At 34.4% G+C, this 8,030-nt stretch overlaps 1 long non-coding RNA gene across 1 annotated transcript; it reads right to left on the bottom strand.

Annotated features, from left to right (window-relative positions):
• Positions 1-4,072: 4,072 nt before the first annotated feature.
• LOC111924600 (uncharacterized) lies at positions 4,073-6,184 on the bottom strand. The gene is made up of 2 exons (XR_002861737.2): positions 5,984-6,184; positions 4,073-4,458 (listed from the first exon to the last, which is right to left on the bottom strand). It is a non-coding gene; the product is annotated as an uncharacterized LOC111924600 (long non-coding RNA).
• Between the last annotated feature and the right edge of the window lie 1,846 nt (positions 6,185-8,030).

Raw genomic sequence — 8,030 nt, 5'->3', positions numbered from 1 at the left:
ACACATGTTGAGTCAAGGCGCCTGACACGTCAAATTAAATCAAAATTAGTTCAATCACAGTCTAGTGTTTATGTACACTGGTAACATATATTATAAAATTGCTATAAAGTTACTACAGTCAAAATATTACAACGAAAAATATTAATTTCCTTTGGAAACCAATGGCAAGGAATTATATACAGTGAAATTATTTAGACTCAGACTCTGAAGTATCTTTTCCTTCTGGTAAGTCACTACCTCATTTATAATAGGACTTTACAAAGCACCTGTCTGTCACATTAATATTCTATGCAATGATTAGGCACCAGCACTATCAAAGTCATTCTAACCTTTCAGAACTCTCTTTGGCTAGTTTCCCACATTAGTCATAAAACCAGTACAAAGTCTGCATCCATTCAGCCTTTTACAGCTATTAAAAAATTGGAAAATTTAATTCACACTCTGACATTCTTACAGAAGAAAGTGCAGGCAGGAGCATTCTCCAGACTTTTGCAAAGAGTCATCAGACTGAATTCCAAGACCAATCTATATGTACAAATAAAATAACATCTTTGTTTCTGAAAACAGCTATGTAAACAAAAGGATCACATTTTTATGGGAGACTCAGAAAATAAATAGCAGGGCTGTGATACCAAATTCTACTGTTCCGAGTCTTACTGCTGCAGACAGGGACAGATTTTGAAATTTATTTAAACATTAAAACAAAGTGGTCAAACCCTAAAGGACCTTCTATTGAGATATCTAACCTTGACAGAAAACAGTGTGTATTAATTTTCACTAGTTTTAGACACTTTAAGAATGTCACCAGGAGATTGCATACATGGAATAATAACATGGACATTAATAGGCTTCCTTTTACAGGTATGAGTTAGTCATAAAAGTGAGAGCTGTTGGAACAAGACTTTAATTTCTAACTTATAAGTGATTTTAAGATTAATTAAAAATCAATCAAGGTTGTGATAAAATTTTCAGTGTCTTTAATAAAATCAAAGTTGAACAAACAAATGAAAATGCAATGTTTTGCCTAAAAGAGACAACAGAAGTATTCATGATTAAAATTATTTGCCTTTCTTACGAGCTGTACAAATCAAGTTAAATATCTTGCTCTTGTTAGCTTAGGCTCTCTGGGCCCACTTTAATTCAGGCATCTGTGTATGCTGTGTGACAATGCTGTTTAGTGATAAAATACTGCCACATAGCATCACATTTCAGCATCTGACACACCACATGCTGGCTAAAATGTTCTGCACTTATTTGTCAGTTGGTGCTTTACCACTGAATTCACCAGAAGGGAACACAACTAAGGAAAAATAGGGTCTAACTTCACCCACAGATTTTCTTACTGCTTTGGTAGTAGAAGAAAATTCAGTTGCTGAATACAGCAAAAAGAAATAGGACTTTATATAAAACTAGGTCAATATCAAATCCATTAAAAAAAAAAGTAGGGAGACCAAGACACAAAAACCTGAAGTGACTGGTTCCAAATTATTCAGGCAGCTCACAGGAAAAAAAAGCAAATAGAGGAACTCATACTTGTAGAGTGTCAGGTCAGCAGCTTCAAAAGTCAAGCCTTTGCCATTCTGAAGGCAAAAAAAATATTTGCCAGTTGCCTGAAAAGTTAAATATATGGTAGTTCAAGCATTCTGAAACACTACTAAAAGATTAAAAGATCCTTCCAACTCCTGAACTCTCTTCCCATTACACACACAGCCAAAAACTCTGGGTATATCTAAGGTGCATAGGAAATTACACTAAGTTGAAATTCATGTTTTGGTATCAACCAACAATATTTTGTCATTGGAAAATCCAGATATGACAGAAGTGAAACTCTGAAGGGAAAACATATTTTCAAGGGAAAATATATTCATCTCATTGGGTTTTCCTTTAAGAAGATTTTCATAGGCATACAATAAATACTGTAATGTAATAAAAAAAAGTATATGCTTCAATGATGATGGTTTGGACCAAGCACTTTTTCTTTGTAGTTTGTATTATCTGTCAGTGTCTGTTAGGAATGGATTTTTTTTTCACCTGCTTTACTATAGTCCTTATAAATGAATCACTATATTACATTTCTCTGCTATGGGTAGTAATAATATATAGGTTAAATTATTACAATGAACTGTAATAAAGTTCAGAATGACAAAAGACCATTAAAATACCTCAGCAGTAATCATGGGTTCCTCATCGTCTATTTCATTATTAAGACCCATCAAATTAATTTTTGTAACTTACATATATTTCATTAATCACATTGTATGATTTTGTGGTTTGAGGGAAGTTTTCCTCCTTCATGCACATGATCTCTCCACTGCATTCCAGAGGAATTACACCCAAAAGTTCCAGGACTTCCCTAATTAATTTTTGAAAGCAGTGTATGCTAACTGTACCAGGGTTACCACAAAGTGTTGACTACAGTTTTCTTTCCTTTGACCTTCCTCTGTCTGAATTTTTGTGTGGCTTGAGTGTGGCATTCCCTATATGCACCAGCTGAGAATTTTCCTCTGTTGTGGTGAGCTTCTAAGCAGCTGAACTAAGTAATTCAAATTTGTTTTGTTCATCTCAAGCTGTGTAAGAATGCCCTAAAAGGATACTTTGAGATGAGATTACATTTTAATCTTCATCTTGATGAAGTCAGGGCACTCATACAGAACTTATAGGAACTCTTTGCCTTATAGAGCTATACAAAAATCACAGTTTCCTTCCATTTTATGCAGTTTACAAAGTATAATTGAAATTTAGTAAAGCAGTCCAGTTAATTTCTTTGAGCTAGGATATCTCATCTGTAATCATCAGTGCTCCCAAGACAGGACATCTTCAAATACAGTTTTTAGAGACAATTAAAAGCCACTTCACAAATAGCTGTTTTAGAAAGAAAATGGCTCCAGTTTCATTGCTAAAGCTTTCCTTGATGCTGGTCATGATATATAAGTAGATGGAAAAGATTAATTAGAACCAGATCCTGAGATCTCCACAGATCTCATTTAAGAAAAAATGTAGTTTAGTATGTAGGACATAAAATTGTAACACTGAGATTTTCTAGCTGGACTGTATTAAAAATGAAGGGTTTAGCTTCCTTCTGTTATATATTTTAAAGATAAAAGATTATGTAGTGGCTTCATCTTTGGACAGAAGCCCAGATTTTCTGAGGTTAATCAGGGAGAGACAGGTGTCAGTAAAACCTCAGGTTCAGGCTTTTCTTGTTTCTCTGCCTCCTAGAAGGCCTGTCAATATTTTTCATAATCACCGAAGATCAGAATGGAGATCTGTGCAATCTGGTAAAATGAGTTTTATTTTTTTGTTTGCATGAATAGCAGATTCCTTCTTTTCTCAGACTTATGAGAATAACACCAGCATAAAAAAATAAAATTAAAAATAGCTAGTAGTACCAGACAAACTGTTCAATGCTCACTAATTATGAAGAATCCAGCCTAATAGCATGAATGTAAAGCCAATTGTATTGCCCAATCACATACTAACATTGGGCATCTCTGACCAGGTTCCTGTTAAGAGGAAAAAGAATTTTACAGGGCTGCAAAGTCTGCTCTGGTTCAAAGAAGCACACTGAGTGCCTGACATCTGTGTAGGGTCAGAACAGATGTCAGTCCTCTCCCAATTGGTAGAACCTTCATTTACATTCTCTAGAAAATACTGGGTTCATGTGTGAGAAAACAGCATTACTATGAGGGACATTACCACTGTCTTCTAATTAAACATCCTTCCAAAATAATCATATACAATATTTTAAATTAATTTTAATTAAGATCTTGATCCACACATTTTATCCCAGTTTGGTTTTATAGTATACTGTGCATAATGAAGGTTATTATTCATTACTGAATTTTCTTTTCATATTCTGTGGCAAGTTGATGAACAGAAATTAATGCTATGCTGATCACACTTAAAATTTCTCCTGTTAGCAGTCCTTGTATTAATTTTCCTTTAATTATAGATACAATTAATGTATATATTCAATGGATTATTATATATGTTTATGCATATATAATTATATATAATTGACTATTATAGATGTGACAGAGATATATAGAAATCAGTCCAGAAAAGAAGCAAGCAAATTCAAAAACTATTTTATTGCTACCAGTCTCCAACTTTTACTTTTCTGAGCAAACAGCGCTTCTTTAGGTCTCAAGGTCTTTTAAAATAAGTCTGCAAGAACAGTGAGGAATAGAACGGGTTGCAGGGAGAGTTTAATTTTTATTTTATTTTGGTTATTATCCAAATAAATGCTCTTGGAGTGTAGCCCAGCTGGAGCTCTGCAGCAGGATTTATAAAACTCTGACAATGCTGACTTCAGCCAGGGTTTCTGCTTCTCATTTTTACAGAGCTTGGGAGCTGATCTTCAGTTTGAAGTGCAAATCCTGGAACCTTCAGCCCTCGGTTCAGCACCTCTGCGTGATAGGGCTGGTGTGTTCAGCTGAGCCTCCTGTCAGACAGAGCCTGAGAGGTTTCATGAGAAATATTTTGCAGTCAATGGGCTGCCATTTACTCACAAATAGCCATTTCATCCTAAATATATCTTAGCGCTTGTACTCAGAAAAGATAAAGCAAAATTAAAGCATATTAAAACCTTCTGTGACTTCCTTCAAGCAGAAGTAAAATGACCTTTCTTCACTAGCTTAAGGGGGATTAAGACACAGTTACCCAATACCACTTTACATTGGAATTAAAGCATCCATGCAAAGCTTTAATGCTCTCTAGCAAGTGTGTGATGGTTAATTTCTTTTACTTCTCCTGAATGTCCTGTGCCTTTTTGATGTTAATTCCTTGCTCCCCCTTTACAAACCTCTTAAAAATTTTCATTATTTACCAAATTACTTAAAAATGTAGTTAAAGCACATAAACGCATCCATTGACTCCTCACTTGCCCTTTAAGTTAAACATATGCTTTCTGAATTGTAGCCTAAAAGTGAGTCTCTTCACTCATAAAGGGTGTTTAGGGGATGTCACTGGGGATTTTTGTAAGGTGCTGATCACTCTGTTCTTATGATCAAAAGACAAATAGTGAATTCTAAAAATTTCTTCCAGACTTTCTGCATCTTGCAGGAACAAATCTACTCTATCAGACAGCAAAATCAAGGTCTGATTTACATGTGTCTACCTGCCTTCGCAGTTTGAGTAATTTTGTGCTCACAAATCACTGACCTGAATTCATGTGTCTAAAGTGATTGTGAGCACAAATATTAGCTCTTATCTAATCACCCAAGGAGTATTTGCACCTGTAATGAATTATGCATGGAGAAATTCAGCTCAATTATTTGTATATGCAAAGTTGAATACACAAAAAAAACATTTCTTAAAATCTAGAACAAGATGTTAGATCCACTATATTTTTTACAGCAAGTACCAGTTTATCAGAATATTGAATATTTTATGTCTGGGTAAGTTCATATGCTTAAAAGTGGTAAAATATGGATTAATACAAGATTGCTCATATAATAACAGGAAAATGTTTCTTGTCTGAATTCTGATTTAGAATGCATTTAATAAACTTGTTCAAAGACAACAAACTGTCATTAAAGAGCATAAATTTTTGCATTTCTTTTTGTAAATGACTATGTTTAAAAATAGGACTTTTTAAATGTCAGTTGAATCAAAGTATAAAGAAAAGAGTCAGAAATCCCTAAGAAAGTAAAATAGTGAAAAGAAATAGAAAAACTTCCTCAACTAAGATAACAAATATTTTCAAAAGAAATATTTACTGAGATGAGCTGAGGTCTTCTGTCTTGTTTCCATTGATCTGCCTGCTACTGCAAGTGAACAGTTATAAGTGTATGAAACTAGGAAATATTTTTTCCATCATTTCTTTGGTAAGGATGACTGCTATTGAGGTAAGGCAGAAAAATGCCTATTAGCAGGTAAGACAAGGGAAAAAAATCAACTAAGAGCTCATGTTCTGACAGTTGACAAGGAGAGATAAAGAAGGAAAAAGATTCTAACAAGCAGAGGAGGTGGAGAGACTTACCAGATATCCTACACAGCCCATCCAAAAGAAAATTATTCTAAGGACAAAAATACTATGCAAACAGGGATTCTGCATTTCTTGAGCTGCATAGTTTAATCTTTGATGGTGTGTCTTTGTATCAGCAAAGTCTTTGCAGTTAGCTCCCTGCTATAACTTTACAGCAAGAGCCTGCTAGTGTAAATCATGTGATGGGACTTTAGTAGTGAGAATGAATCTGGTCATTCAGTCCGTGTTAAAGACTAAGTGAAAAACAGTCTCAAGATAACAAATACCTTCTTTATATGCAGTATGGAAATAAGGTTTTGAATTCAGACATGAGAGGCATAGCTGAACAAACATGACCCAGATTCACACTTGTCTGTGCTCTGAATTTTGTTTTCCTTGTTGCACAGAGAGCAATCTAAGCTGTTTTAAAAGACCTACTTACAGTGACTCAAAAGTATAGTTGAAAATATTCCAATGCATTTTCTTTCATTCTTTGTGGACAAATTACCACCAGAAAAAGTAGTAATTATTTTAAATTTTGAATCATCATAGCCTTTAAAACTAAAATATGAAAAAGAATTTATTTTCTTCATCTCCTTTCAAATAGTTGTCTGTTTACTGTAAGGACATCTAAGAACTTCCAGTCTAAACAGGAGAGGAAGAGTTTAGTCTGTGCTATTTCAAGTTCACAGAAATCTTTAGACGAAGCAAAACATCCTGGTAATCACCACAGATGAAACAAGAGTGCTTCAAAGAAGCAAATTTGCAATTTTGAGTCTCTTTTTTGTTTAAGAAAATGTCCTGAAAGTCCTTGAATTTTGACAGTCTTGCATCAGCTAGCTGCCTGCAGCATTTCCCTGGGGCTGCTCTTCAAATGTTCTCAGGTTGGGATCTATAGTAACACTGCTTCATATCACAAGTGCAAACAGCTTTTCTTGCATATTTATCTCATTGCTATCTTGGAAACTGTATGCACAGCACAATAGCTTTTCAAATATTGATGGAATACTCAGTTGTTATCTCCCTTTCAGCTCTCCCTCAAAATGCAGTACAAACATTTTCAGCCTTTGCTTAATATGCTAGATACCTGCTTCTTACTTTTCACTGCACATATTCAAAGTTAAAATAACAGTTAAATTAAAAATAGCTGAACAATAAATAAATTCTTAAATCATCTAAAAGATACCAGACAAATTTTTGAAAGCAAATGACTACATATTTCTGAATATATTTATTATATATTATATATTATCTAACACAGATATGCCAGGACAGACTCAATTGGAAATTTACCACCCAAATCACTCAGCTGGCCTATCACATGTCTACAGATTGCATGATTATGCAGCCTTTTCCCCCAGATCTATTTGATTTAATGTGTAACATAGGATCAAAAAAATTACAAATCTTTCTTTCCAAGTCAGTCAAGAGTTCAGTTAAGACTCCCCCAAACATATGTATCTACTGAAATTTGGTATAATATAATAGCTTCCTGTCACTGCTGGTGTTTTGTTGCTACTCTTAAAGAGCATAGGCATGGGTGTGAGTCCCAAAAATACTGTCTACCACCTTTGTGGAGAAGTGAACATCTCAGGATAGCTTAAATGGCATGTGCTGCCTAGGTTTGGACACTTGAATCAAGCTTAATGCCCCTTAATAATCAATGAATATCTGGTCTCAATACAATAAAGAGTATGGAAAACTGTTCACTTCACCCTCAGTAGATATGTGTTTATTGTTCAGCTGATTTTCTCTAGTGAGTCCACTGATTATATCAAATATAATGCAAATTTAAACAATGGCTTACTTGAAGATACTGACAACAAAATACAGAATTTAAGAGTTCTGTTTCTTAAGACTACCCCCAATGCCTCAATTTCCACAGGAAAGGACATACATACTTTTTTGTGTCCTCATGTATAAAGTATGCAGGTATCTAAAATTCCCATTGAAGAGGATAATCTACAAATCCATGTATAGTTTGGTAAGATTTTACCAATACCTTTAATTTTACCATGCACTTCTAGGTTTGTTTTTCTGCTTACTTCAGACTGCCAGAGGC

The sequence above is a fragment of the Cyanistes caeruleus genome, chromosome 1, assembly GCF_971803275.1.
Source record: "Cyanistes caeruleus chromosome 1, bCyaCae1.hap1.1, whole genome shotgun sequence".
In the NCBI taxonomy this organism is placed as follows: domain Eukaryota; kingdom Metazoa; phylum Chordata; class Aves; order Passeriformes; family Paridae; genus Cyanistes; species Cyanistes caeruleus.
Note: the sequence above shows the minus strand (reverse complement) of the source record. Positions and strands in the feature narration are given on the sequence as shown.